This window comes from Cebus imitator, unplaced genomic scaffold (genome assembly GCF_001604975.1).
Source record: "Cebus imitator isolate Cc_AM_T3 unplaced genomic scaffold, Cebus_imitator-1.0 Scaffold918, whole genome shotgun sequence".
Classification (NCBI taxonomy): Eukaryota; Metazoa; Chordata; class Mammalia; order Primates; family Cebidae; genus Cebus; species Cebus imitator.
The window spans coordinates 265,794-278,739 of record NW_016108233.1 but is presented as its reverse complement, the minus strand read 5'-3'; the positions used below and the strand labels follow the sequence as shown (position 1 = coordinate 278,739).

Below are 12,946 nucleotides of genomic sequence, written 5' to 3'. Positions count from 1 at the left end.
TGCTGGGCAAGGTCACCATCGCGCAGGGCGGTGTCCTGCCCAACATCCAGGCCGTGCTGCTGCCCAAGAAGACCGAGAGCCACCACAAGGCCAAGTAAGGAGCGAGATTGTGAAAGCTAAAAAACAAAGGCTCTTTTCAGAGCCACTTAACGCTGTCCTAAAGAAAGCTGGGCACAGTCCTGTTTGTTTCACTTAATCTTTGTCTCATTACATGATCACATGGTAAAGTGCTTTTTTTGGGGTTGGGCTGCAGCAACTCAAACCCACTGAAAGGTTAGAGACCCACAAGTTAGTGTAGAATACACAGGAGAAGCTTATTCAGCACGGGCAAAAAGGGAAGTCAAACGTTAAGTCTGAAATCTATTCTAATTCCAGTGTAATGGTTTTATTTTTTCTTTTCAGACAGTCTCGCTCTGTCGCCTAGGCTGGAGTGCCCTGGCACGATCTTGGCTCACTACGATCTCCACCTCCCATGTCAAGCCATTCTGTCTCAGCCTCCCAGGTACCTGGCACTGCAGGCACGTACCACCACACCCGGCTAGTGTTTTGTATTTTAAGTAGAGACGGGGTTTCACCATGTTGACCAGGCTGCTCGAACTCCTGATGTCAGGTGATTCACCTGCCTCGGCCTCCCAAAAGTGCTGAGATTACAGGCGTGAGCCATCAGACCTGGCCTGCAGTGTAATAATTCTATTACATTAATAGTGTTGTCAAACAGCCATAAAAATGTAACATACTCAACACTCTTTAAAGTCAAATTTTGCAATTTTAAGTACTATCCTTGGAAAGTACTGGGAAAGGGCAGCCTGATTCTTCAGTAGTCTAACTCTTCAGAGTAACTTTACCAAGGTGATGAAAATCTAGTAACCATTTGCATTAGAATTGGATCCTGATGGCAGGAGAGTATGGGATGCAGAGTTTCCTGAATCCCATGCTGGTAAATACTTAGTCCTACTTCTTTGGAACACGTGTATTAATGCACTCTTCTAGTAGCTTAGGGTACAGCATACCTTTTTCTGTCTAGCTAATTTGTGTTAACAGATTTATTAGATCAGGATTGCTATTGCTTTTGATTGCTTGTCCATATTAATCTACTTACCCTAGGAAGCCCTGTGAGGTTCCCCTCTCCCCTCCCCTCCTTGATATTACTTGCTTTTATTTTATAGTCTCAAGGCTTTCTGTCTATTCCCATAAAAGGCCAAACACATTTTCTATCTTAAGGCCTTTGCACTTTCAATTCCCTCTTCCCCTGATAGCTACCTGTCTCACTTTTTTTCAGTCTATGTAGGTCTCTGATCAAGTAACACATTTAAAGAGGTAATTTTCGCTTATCTCCTGTCTAAAATGGAGGGCCCCATTATGCTCTCTCCCTCTGGGAGATATATATTATTTGAAATATTACATGTATACATCTTTATTTTTTCCTGTGTGAATTCAAGCCACCTAAAAGCAAGAACACCAAAAAAAAGTATAAACTTGCTGTAGTTCACAGAGATTTAAGAGGACATAGTCTATAATTCAGTACACATAGATTTGTTTGCTACTCGCAGTCTTTGCGTACTCCTAGTCTTTAATACAGAGGCCCGATTAAAAAGTAAAATGCAACGGATGCAGCAAGAGAAATTGTAATGTAGTAACGTGGGTTCTCCATAAACAGATGCTGAGGTGATGTTTGGGATGCAAAATGTTATATTAAGTATCAGCATCTGTGAAGGGGTGAAGGAAATAGGATTGCGCAGAGGAAAATGTCAAACTGATACGGGCCAGAAAAATGTTCAACCAACCCAGCGGAGAGCTCTGGAGCCAGTATGCCTGTCAAGTTGCGCCCACATTGGGCCAGAGGGGCTCTAGACCACTCTTTTTAACCCCTTTGTGGGTGACTGAATGAGGACTGCCCTGGGGAAGGAGGCCACCTTGAGTAGGGAGGAGCTCTGCAGCTGAGGCAAACACCGAAGAAGCTGGTGCCTGTCTGCTAACTGTGTTCTCTGCAGCTGAGCTGCAAGTCCTTCCTTGAAGGAGGATCTGGGCTGTGTATTTCTATGTCTATGACATATTAACATGAATATAAATATCAACGTTAAGGTATTTGTGAGACTGACTTTACCATGCATAGATGGTATTGCTCTTTTGCTTTTTTTTTTTTTTTTTGAGACGGAATTTTCTTGTTGCCCAGGTTAGAGTGCAATAGCGCGATCTCGGCTCACTGCAACCTCCACCTCTCGGTTTCCAGCCTTGGCCTCCCAAAGTGCCGGGATTAGAGGCATAGGCCACCATGGCCAGTGGCTCTCTTACTTTCATCAGGGAATTTAAAGGGGTGTGTTTTCTTTTTAGAGAAATGAGAAAGTTTACAGACTTTCTAAAAATGTTTATTAATTTGACATATTCCTGTAAGAGTTTTAAATGCCTCAATCATTGCATATGGAAGACGATAGAAAACAATTACAAAGGAAGTAGGAGATTCTTCCCCTGGCTTTCCCTATTCCAAATTCAGCAAATCTCTTCACTTTTCCTGTACTGGGAAATAATCCACCTTTGCCCCGTACTGCAGAAACTTCAGAATGAATATTTGAGGCACAAAGGAGAGGAGAATGAACCTTTAAAAAAAAAACACACACGGCCGGGCGCGGTGGCTCACGCCTGTAATTCCAGCACTTTGGGAGGCCGAGGCGGGTGGATCATGAGGTCAAGATATCGAGACCATCCTGGTCAACAAGGTGAAACCCCGCCTCTACTAAAAATACAAAACATTAGCTGGGCATGGTGGCGCGTGCCTGTAATCCCAGCTACTTGGGAGGCTGAGGCAGGAGAATTGCCTGAACCCAGGAGGCGGAGGTTGCGGAGAGCCGAGATCGCGCCATTGCACTCCAGCCTGGGTAACAAGAGCGAAACTCTGTCTCAAAAAAAAAAAAAAAAAAAAAACACACACACACACACACACACACACACACAGGGAAGTGGGCCAGGCGCGGTGGCTCCCGCCTGTGTTCCCAGCACTTTGGGAGGCTGAGGGGAGCAGATCACTTGAACTCAGGATTTCATGAGACTGGGCAAAATGCCGAGATTTTATGTCTACAGAAAATACGAAAAATTAGCGAGGCTTAGTGGCACATGCCTGTAGTCCCAACTACCAGAGAGGCTGAGGTAGGAGAATCACCTGAGCCCGGGAGGTTGAGACTGCAGTGAGCCATGATCATTCTACTGCACTGCAGCCTGAGCAATGAGGTGAGACCCTATCTCAAAAATACATATATAAAAATAAAATTCATTGCTTGTTATCCTGACCTGTGTCAGCATGTCGGCTGGATTCTTTACACGGTAGTATAAAATAGGCCTTTATTCCTGTGGGATCTGTATCCTTGTGGTCTTGTTATTTGTTCCATTGTCACGATTTTTAATTGACCATCGCTTGTGGTTAACATTTAGAGACTTCCCTGCATGAGTAGTGGTTTTTGTTTTGTTTTGTTTTTTAACCTCCATTGTATGGCAGACACCAAACTACCTTGTAGAAATTGGGAGCCATCACTTCAAGTAGAGGGACACATTTCCCTGCATATTGGTTCAATGGCATAAAGAGGCTAAAATGGCCAGAGGCAGTTTTCAGGTTTCAGTTGTTTTGAAAGGTGGCAGTGCTCCTTAGTGGAAACATCCACTGGGCACAAAGACACCCATTCCCTCAGAGCTCAATCAAGGTCATAGGGATAGGATCCAAAATTGTCCAAATGGATCACTGAGTAATAATGAGAAGAGCAACGCACACCTCTTCCCCTTGACTCCCAGACCTGCATTCTGCATATGGAGAGATGGCTCTACATATTGGCCACTGTTTTCATACTTATTAAGATTATCACAATGGCAATTAACTATCAACATAAGAATTTTGGGCAACATTTTCAGACCATAGCAGTTTCTAACAGGAGAGAGAGATCCAATATATCAAATAGTGTTGAGAAATCATGTAAGTTGAGGACTAACATAGCCATTTCAACTAGTGAAATGTAAAAGATCAGTTTAAGTGGAGTGTTGGGGAAGAAGGCAAGATGAAGGAGTGTAATAAAGAAATGAGATGAAAGAAATAAGATGCAGGTTTGATGACACTTAGAGGAAATATGGTCATAAACTAGAAGACAGCACTATCAATAGCTGAAAGGAAAAGTGAAAGCAAGAGAACATTTCTTTCAGATGAAAGAGAAGCAGCTTTGAGTGCTGATATGAAAGATCCTATAGAGATCAAACAGGATTTTTAAAAATAATACAGGAGAAAGACGAAAATATTGCTGGAATTATGCCCTTGAAAGAAAGAGGGCTTTTAATTATTTCTTAGAGAAAATTTAGAAATTCAGAAGTAGAGGAGTGCATGGCATTGGTAACGGTAGAACTGGTAGGTTCAACTGTGGCAGCCTCTTATTCTTCCCAGAAACGCTGTGGTGAATGTGTCAGATGAAATCAGAATTGCCTTTTCAAAATAACCACAAAGAAAAAGGCCATTTTCTAGGCCTATGACATCAAAGATACAGCTTTTCTCTCTTTTTATGGAGAAGCACATGCAGATCAACCCAGTTTCCAAAAACATCCCAGCAGAAAATGCTAAACGGCACTTTGATTCACAGCAACTTTCTAAATGGGGTTGGGGAAGGCCCTAAGCAAAGGAAAAGGAGAGATCCAATTCAAAGACCATTGGGACAGAAGCAGCTTCCATTCGCCTTCTTACTGGCTGCATTTTCTTTGATGGAGCTCATGTCCTTGAGACTGAGATACTTACCTCTCTTCCCTGATCAAAAAAAATATTATTAGGAAACAGGTAATTCTTCATTCAGTAAATCTACTAGTAATTAGAATAATTTTGTGTAATCCAGAGGAAAGGAGATAAAGAACATTTTAGAAAAGTAAGCACATTATTTTGGCTCTGCTGAGAAGCTTTATTATGGATAGCTGCTGGAGTAATTTTGAACTCCCTTTGTTTTTAAATGTATTATTTTAGAGGCAGGGTCTTGCTCTGCAGCCCAGGCTGCAGTGCAGAGGCACAATCACAGCTCATCGCAACCTCAAACTCGTGCATTCAAGTGATCCTCCTGCCTCAGCCTCCCTTGTAATGGGGACTACAAGCATGCACCTCTGTGGCTGGCTAAATTTTTTTTTTTTTTTGTAGAGACGGGAGTCTCACTATGTTGCCCAAACTTAACTCAAATTCATGCCTCCAGCGATCCTGTCTTCCAACCTTTCTTTAAATTATTATCAATCTAGCCGGTAGAGAGAGAGAGAGAATTTGACCTGGACTGAGCGGAATGTGTTGTATGGAGACAGGAGGTCTGGAAAAACTTTTTTGAATTGAAGCTGAAGCATGAATCAAATTTAACGAGGTAAAGAGGAGAAGCCGGGCGCGGTGGCTCAGGCCTGTAATCCCAGCACTTTGGGAGGCTGAGGCGGGTGGATCAGTTGAGCTCAGGAATTTAAGACCAGAATGATTTTACAGAAAGAAAATCATTCCTATGAAGGGGAAAACAGGACCAGGACCTTGACTTTGGAGGCTAAGTTCCTAAAAGAGCAAGCAGGGCAGGAGGGGAGTCCTACAGAGCTTTGGGGCCACAGGAGAAGCACTCTCTCATCTCCCCCTAACAGCAACCTAGGTAGGAGAGGGAGAAAGAAGTGTCACTCTCGGGTGCAAGCGCTGCTGAGCGTTTCCTGCCGGCCCAGGTGGGCAGGCTGAGTGCACGAGCGCCTCACTGGCTTCTCACAGGTACCTGGGTCAGGACGCAGCCACATCGTTCCTCGTGATGAGAAACTCACTTCTGGCACCCGTCGAGATGCCAAATTTCATGCCAAGCCCCCAACGACTCTGACTAGTTTGGCACGAATGGGATCCAGTAGGTTCACGTGAAAGCAGCGCCCTCTTCCTTTGGTTGCCGAAAGTCTGAGGACTATACAGCTAAAGTGAGCAAGAGACATGCCTGGGCTGGGGGTGCAAGTGAGAGCAATGAATTTACATGTATTGCTAGCCCCAAACAAGAGCCACCACGTGGGGAAAATTCTATACTATGAAACTTAATTTGTGTTCCCTTTGGTTTGTTTTCCATAAACAAAATATTGGGGGCGGGGAGTGGATAATGCAGTAAACTGGGTAGGTATGTAAATAAGGGCGGAAGACAAAGTGCACCGTTCTTTAGACGACAAAATAGACCTTCCTGAGAAATGAGCAACGGAAAAGCTGCGCAAGCAGCAGCCTCTGGTGGCGTGCCGTGATCGTATAGTGGTTAGTACTCTGCGTTGTGGCCGCAGCAACCTCGGTTCGAATCCGAGTCACGGCAGTAACTTCAGGTTGTTTTGTGTGTTGCTTTTTCACTGTACCGGAGTGAAAAACCCCATACAAACCTGAGTTGACAAATGATCTAATCTGTCCACAAAAAAACACTAGGATTCAATATGCTGCCCCAAACAGCCCAGCAGGGCGTGTCTGTGGTTGTCTCGTCTTTTTTCCCTCTCCAGTTCTTCTCTTCCCAGACCTTCAGTTTTGTTGGCGTTCGCTGTACACGAAGAAACTGAGGTGTTGTTTTTTAATAGAAAACTTTTTCTTTCAAACACTGGTAGACATGAGGAAAGGACTGCTCAAAAGAGGGTTCGGGTTTTTTGTGGCAATCTTTCTTAAAAGACAAATGATTAATCACGTGTTTCTAAGTATCCTGACTGGGTCAATGCTGAGAAACTGTAACCTTTAATCTGGAGAAAATTAAAGAAATTTTAGCAATTGAAGGAATTTGAGAGGGGAAAAATAATGGCCCAGAAGAGCAGCCCCCATTTCGAGCCTGTTCAGTTTCTAGAATGAGTTATAAAGGGCCGAGTAGACTGGGTGAGGTGGGAGTGGAGGAGAGTTGATCTGAGATGGGGAGTAGCTGGCACTAGCAGGAGGTGGCTGGAGACAGGCAGATCCCCGAGTAGCTCCTGTGAGCCCAGTGCTAGTGAGTAGGACAGCACTCAGCACACGCAAATGACACTTCATCCCTCCTGGCCCTGGTGGATGGTTAGTATTCAAAAAATACTTTGTTCTCTTCCTCTTACTTTTAGCAACTTATTAAAAATGTTAGCAAAAGAGACTTTTTCTTTCCTTCTTGGGGCTAAAATAGCCCCCATTTCTTCTCCAACTTTCCGCTGACATGGATTCTGAAACTCAGAGATAACTGCAAATGAGCTGAGCTGGCTGACACTGTAGGATATCATCTCTGTGACAGGTCAGGTTCTAGGCCTCTTCTCAGTAATTTAACAGCATTCCCGGTGGTTATTCATGTTCACTTATAATCATGTTATACTTCAGTTTTCTTTTTTGTGTATTTTACCTTGACTCACTCTTACAAGAGTGAAGACAAGAACCAAGCATGTATTGATGCCAAAGGATCAGTTTTTGTCAATTATCTTGCCACAAGTGAATGATAAAACTGCTAAAGCAACAAAGGTCTTGATCTTGGAATTCTCCGAAACACATTTTCTCAGATCTTGCTGGCCTGAGTAGCAGAAATCTATGGACTCTGACTCAGAGGCTACCTCTTAGTGAGAGCTAGGGTCCTGGATCTGGCACAGAATCAGATTGTAGTGACGGGGCGAGTCACAGGGATAAATAAAACCCATGCTGTGTTATTTGTTCATAAACTTAAGACCTTGCTTGGCATGTACCTGAGAGAGGGTCTCAAGGTTCCTAGTTTGGATGAGTGGAAATCAGGGTGACTAGATCTCCAGTGCATCACTGTGTCCTTGTCTAGGCTCAGTTTCTTGTGCTGGATGAGATAAAATGAAAAAGCATGAGAGTTTTTCTGAATTGCAGTGAATTGGCTCAGAAGGTAGTGTCGTGGGCTCTATAACCCAGCGGTAGAGAGGCTGGTTTTCATCTCCGTTGTGTTTTGTTTGTTGTTGAATTTTTTTAGCTGATTAGTTTGTTGTTGAGTGTTTTTTGCTGTTTTTGGCAAATTTTTTTTTAATTTGCTTTTTTATCTCCCTGTAGAACATACATTCAATAGTGGAAGAAATTTGTGCTACTTTATTCACTGTTCTATCTCCAATACCTAGAAAAGTACCTGAAACGCAGTAATTACTCAACATTTGTGGACAAGATGAATACACGAACAGACATAAATTTAAAATACGTTGCAATATCCAATATTTCCTCGAGGGGGCAATAGTCACCATGAAATAGAAATATTTCTTATTTCAATTTGAAATCAATTCTAAAACCCTGCATTGAAGAAAAGTATTTTTTTTTTTTCTTTTTAACGTTGGAATTTCTGCTTTGTTGCTTGTTCAGAAACACAGATGTGCTTTCTTTGTCACAAAATTAAGTTCACTTTGGCAAATTGCTACATTTCACAAAAATGTTATAAATACGATATATCCGAACACATGCCCAAGAGGGGCCCTGTGGCTTAGCTGGTCAAAGCGCCTGTCTAGTAAACAGGAGATCCTGGGTTCGAATCCCAGCGGGGCCTTATTTGTTCAATTTTGTATTTTCAACAGTATGTTGCAAATACATATGTTGAAAATGCATTAGGGAATTTGTAGGTTGTGAAATCTGTATTGAGTGATTAGCACAATATGGAGAGTCTCTTGCCAGTTAGCTGCATTATAATATGAAAGGGTTGGGTTGAAGAGAAAAATGAATTAAGTTTCTGTTGGTAGAAAGCAATGTGTGTGCTGATGACAGGTAAGACTGGAATATACAGGTTGTACAAAAAAAAAAATGTCTTGTAATACATGGTACAGATAGCATTTCAAATTGTGTCATAGACATTCAGTCTCCAGCCTCTTAACCTTGATAGCCATTATTTTCAGCTACACAATAGATTGTGATTATCAGTGTCCAGCAAATAATAAGCCATGGCATTTTGTTTGGAGTCTGATTCACTTTGATTTTTGAAAACAAGAGAGCAATGGTGAAATTTATATTCTCACCATTTCGGTTTTGTATGACCCTAAGAATTGTCTTATTTGTCCATCTAGGATCTAAGGACTCATTATATCTTGAGGAGATGAATCACAAATGGATGATCACTTTCCTGAATCTTAAGTGACATTGCAGTTCACAAACTAAAGTGTACTCTGTGTAGCACTGGTCTACTCATTAGACTTCTCAGTTTTATCCAGAGGTTTCAAAGGTTATTACAGGAGTTCCACAAGTGTCATTGTCTTTTCACTTCTGTAAAAGTAGTCCTGCACTGTGCCTGAAATCGTTTATACTTCAGAGTAAATCTGAATTCTTCGTTTTATTCATAGCAGTTCTCTCACATCTACTTTCAAAGGAATGTGAGCAAAAAAGATTGTCACAAGCCTCAGCTTAACTTCTCAGAAGACTGGTATTTAAAGAATCCTGCAAATTGGAATGCTGCTATTCAAAATGTATGAACAATTAAGCTATGTCTTCAAGCTTTCAGTATCTAGAAATACAAACTTTAATACTGCAGTATTCTCTTCTAGCGTACTAAATCCAATGAAGGCCGAAACTATCTTAAGATTTATATATTACCTGTTATAGTGTTATTCTTGCTCTATGCTTACTAAAAGCTCAGAGAGGGGCAAATATGTTCTCAGGCACATTGCAGTTAAGTGGCTCAGAACACTCTGAAATACTAAGTGGAAACACAAATCAAATACCAAACTCGCACTACCTGACACCTGTCAGTTATTCCAAACTCAACGTACACATTAAAAGGAAGCTTCCTCCTATTATTAACGTATTTACAGACTGTCTGACAGCCTGGTTTTGAAAGATGAGGAATGAGAATTCTTCCCTCCCCTGCTATATTTAGGAAAGAAGGGAGAAGTAAATTAAGAGGAATGACAGAAGAGGACAGAGAATATATGATGTCAATGTTATCTAAAGCTTTGTAGAAAAAACAGATTCCATGAAGAATTTTTATAGAGGAGTGACATGAAATATTCTTAGACAATAACTACAATGAATTCAAGAAAGCAAGGTAGACAAACCAAAATAAATAAACAAAAAGACTTGCCAGGCACAGCGGCTCATGCCTGTAATTCCAGCACTTTGGGAGGCCGAGGCAGGCAGATCACCTGAGGTTAGGAGTTTGAGACCAGCCTGGCCAACATGGTGAAACGAAAATACAAAAATTAGCCGAGGGTGGTGGTGTGCACTTGTAATCCCAGCTACTTGGGAGGCTGAGGTAGGAGAATCACTGGGACCTGGAAGGCAGAGGTTGCAGTGAGCTGAGATGCACCACTGCACTCCAGCCTAGGTGACAGTGAGACTGTCTCAGAAAAAAAAAACAAAAAACTTCAAGCAAATAAAATATCTAACAGTTTGAGTAGTAGCTTTGCTTTTTAAATAGATCAATTTATAAATAAGATCTTGAAATACGATGTTTTAGTGACTTTTTAAAAAAATTTCTGTGCTCCGGAGCAGGCAGAACATTCTTCACAAAGAGCATTTCATTTCAAAAGCTTTGTGCTCTTTAATTCTCCAGTGGCCATCAGTTTACTACTCAGAAGACTAATATATAAAGGACCATGCAAATTGGAATGCTGCTATTGAAAACCTTATAAGGAATTGATTAAACTGTGTCTTCAAGGTTTAAGTGTCTAAAAATACAAACTTGGCATGCTTGTTCCATTAGCAAATAATCCCAGCACATATTTTTATTTGTATTTATTATCATTATTATATATTTGATATTAGACAAGATGCAATAAGCCATAATTTCAGTTATTTATTTAAATGTTAACTGAGTCTCAACTTACTTTGTCAATTTGAATCCAGCACCTCTAGGCCAGTGGCTTAGAAATGGAGATTTTCTTCCCTTACCTATGGAGTTTTATTAATATACAAGTATTGTAGGACCTACTCTAAACTTACCAAATCTCCATTTGATATTAATATATTACTTATGTTTTCAGTTTTTTTATTTTTTATTATTTTTAATTTTTTATTTATTTTATTTTATTTTTTTTTTAGAGACAGGGTCTCTGACACTGAGGCTGGAGTGCAGTAGCATGATCATAGCTCATTGTAACCTCAAACTCCTGGGCTCAAGTGATCCTCCCATCTTAGCCTCCCAAAGTTCTGTCATTACAAGTGTGAGCCACTGCACCAGCATTTATTGATGTTTTCTTGACATAATCTTACCATGTGGTAATATCTTTGTGATATATTATGTGTATCTCAAGATTTTTTTCTTTGTAAAGATTATGTTCATCAACTTTAATAAATTAAATGCAACGTCTACTATGGTCTTTGAAAATATGGTTAATCAATGTGTCCCTAACTATTTTGTCTAAGGTTTATTTTGGATTGGCTTTATTTTCTTGTTTTACATGCCACAGGAAAACCAGAACTCCTTATTAGCGTCGTTATTCTTACTATGAACTCTCATCAGATATTTCCCTTCTTTTTTTTGAGGTAAAGTCTTGCTCTGTGTTCTGGGCTGGAGTGCAGTGTCGTGATCTGGGCTCACTCTAACCTCTGCCTCCCAGGTTCAAGCAGTTCTCCTGCCTCGGCCTCCCAAGTAGCTGGGAGTACAGGCGTGCTCCATCACACCTGGCTAATTTTTATATTTTTAGTAGAGACAGGGTTTCACCATGTTGGCCAAGCTCGTCTCGAACTCTGACAGCAGGTGATCCACCTGCCTCTGCATCCCAAAGTGCTGGGATCACGGGTATGAGCCACCGCACCCAGCCAGACCTTCCACTTTTGAAAAATTATAAGTCATTAACTATGACCATTTTAACTATTTTGTCATCTACATCTACTTTGTTTTACTTTGATGCTTCATTGAAAACCCTTGCAATTAGCTGCAAGTCAGAGTGCTTTATCTTCAACAAAGAACTATCTCAAAGTCTTATGGAAAAACGCTATGCCAGGTACTTTTGCATACAGGCCCTGATGGCATCACTTAAGCAACTTTAAGACCATATCATTCTACCAAGGCACCATTTCCAAACTCTAATCAAGAAACACATGGTCTCAGGAGAATGTGCGGGGAAAATAAAACAATCCTGCCAACAGAAAACACTTCTGTACCAACAAAAGAAAGAACACCCACTATTGAATGTATATTAAGAGATGGACATGTGTATAAATGAGCATAAAAGTGATAACAAGATTAGAACAGAATCTCACTCATTTTATGTAGCAAAGCTGAAGAAAAAACAATCATTCCTCTTAACTCCTTGGAAAGCAAAGAGCTGCACCACTCTCATTCATCTGTGAGAGAACCCTGACCTAATTCTACAGGTACCTTTTTTACATATCTGAAGTTTATTTGGTCCATCACGTTGGAAATAGCCCTACATTGCAAAATATGGAGACTGGGTTTAATCTTTTTTCTGTTTGTTTGGTTTTGGTTTTGTTTTTGTTTTTCTGAGATAGGATCTCCCTCTATTGCTTAGGCTGGAGCACAGTGGCATGATCATAGCTCACCACAGCCCCAAATTCTCTAATTCCTGGGCTGAAAGGATCCTCCCTACCTCAGCCTCTCAAGTAGCTAGGACTACAGGTGCACACCACCATGTCCAAGCTATTTTTTTTTTCTTATAGAGATAGGGTATCACTATGTGGCCCAGAGGCTGATCTCAAACTCCCGGGCTCAAGCAATCCTCCTGCCTTGGCCTCCTAAAATGTTGAGATTATAGATGTGAGCCACTGCACCTGGCCTACTCTTTAAAAATACTTATCTCTGCTGAAGATTAGCATAAGGACTCAGACTCATTACGTCTGCAAGGAAACTCTATAAAGAGATAGATGGGTACTTTGCCGTATATGAATGGAGAACATTATTTCCATTTACCCTTACAACTGCTACCTTGAGATGCAGGGGGGCCAGAATTAATTACATAGAACTACATGAATTTATGAGGGATGGTTGTAGATATTATTTGGAATATTGTTGATGTCATTTTAATGTTCTATTTTCTAAATGTATAAAGAAGCTCTTTCTCTTTTTTCCTTTTTTTTTTT

The 12,946-nt window shown here is 41.0% G+C and overlaps 2 non-coding genes and 1 pseudogene across 2 annotated transcripts; 2 read left to right on the top strand and 1 right to left on the bottom strand.

Moving 5' to 3' along the window:
* Positions 1-5,743: 5,743 nt before the first annotated feature.
* The window catches only part of LOC108298204, an 18,261-nt pseudogene continuing 11,058 nt past the window's right edge, over positions 5,744-12,946 (bottom strand).
* Positions 6,231-6,302, top strand: TRNAH-GUG. The gene has a single exon. It is a non-coding gene; the product is annotated as a tRNA-His (tRNA).
* TRNAT-AGU lies at positions 8,392-8,465 on the top strand. The gene has a single exon. It is a non-coding gene; the product is annotated as a tRNA-Thr (tRNA).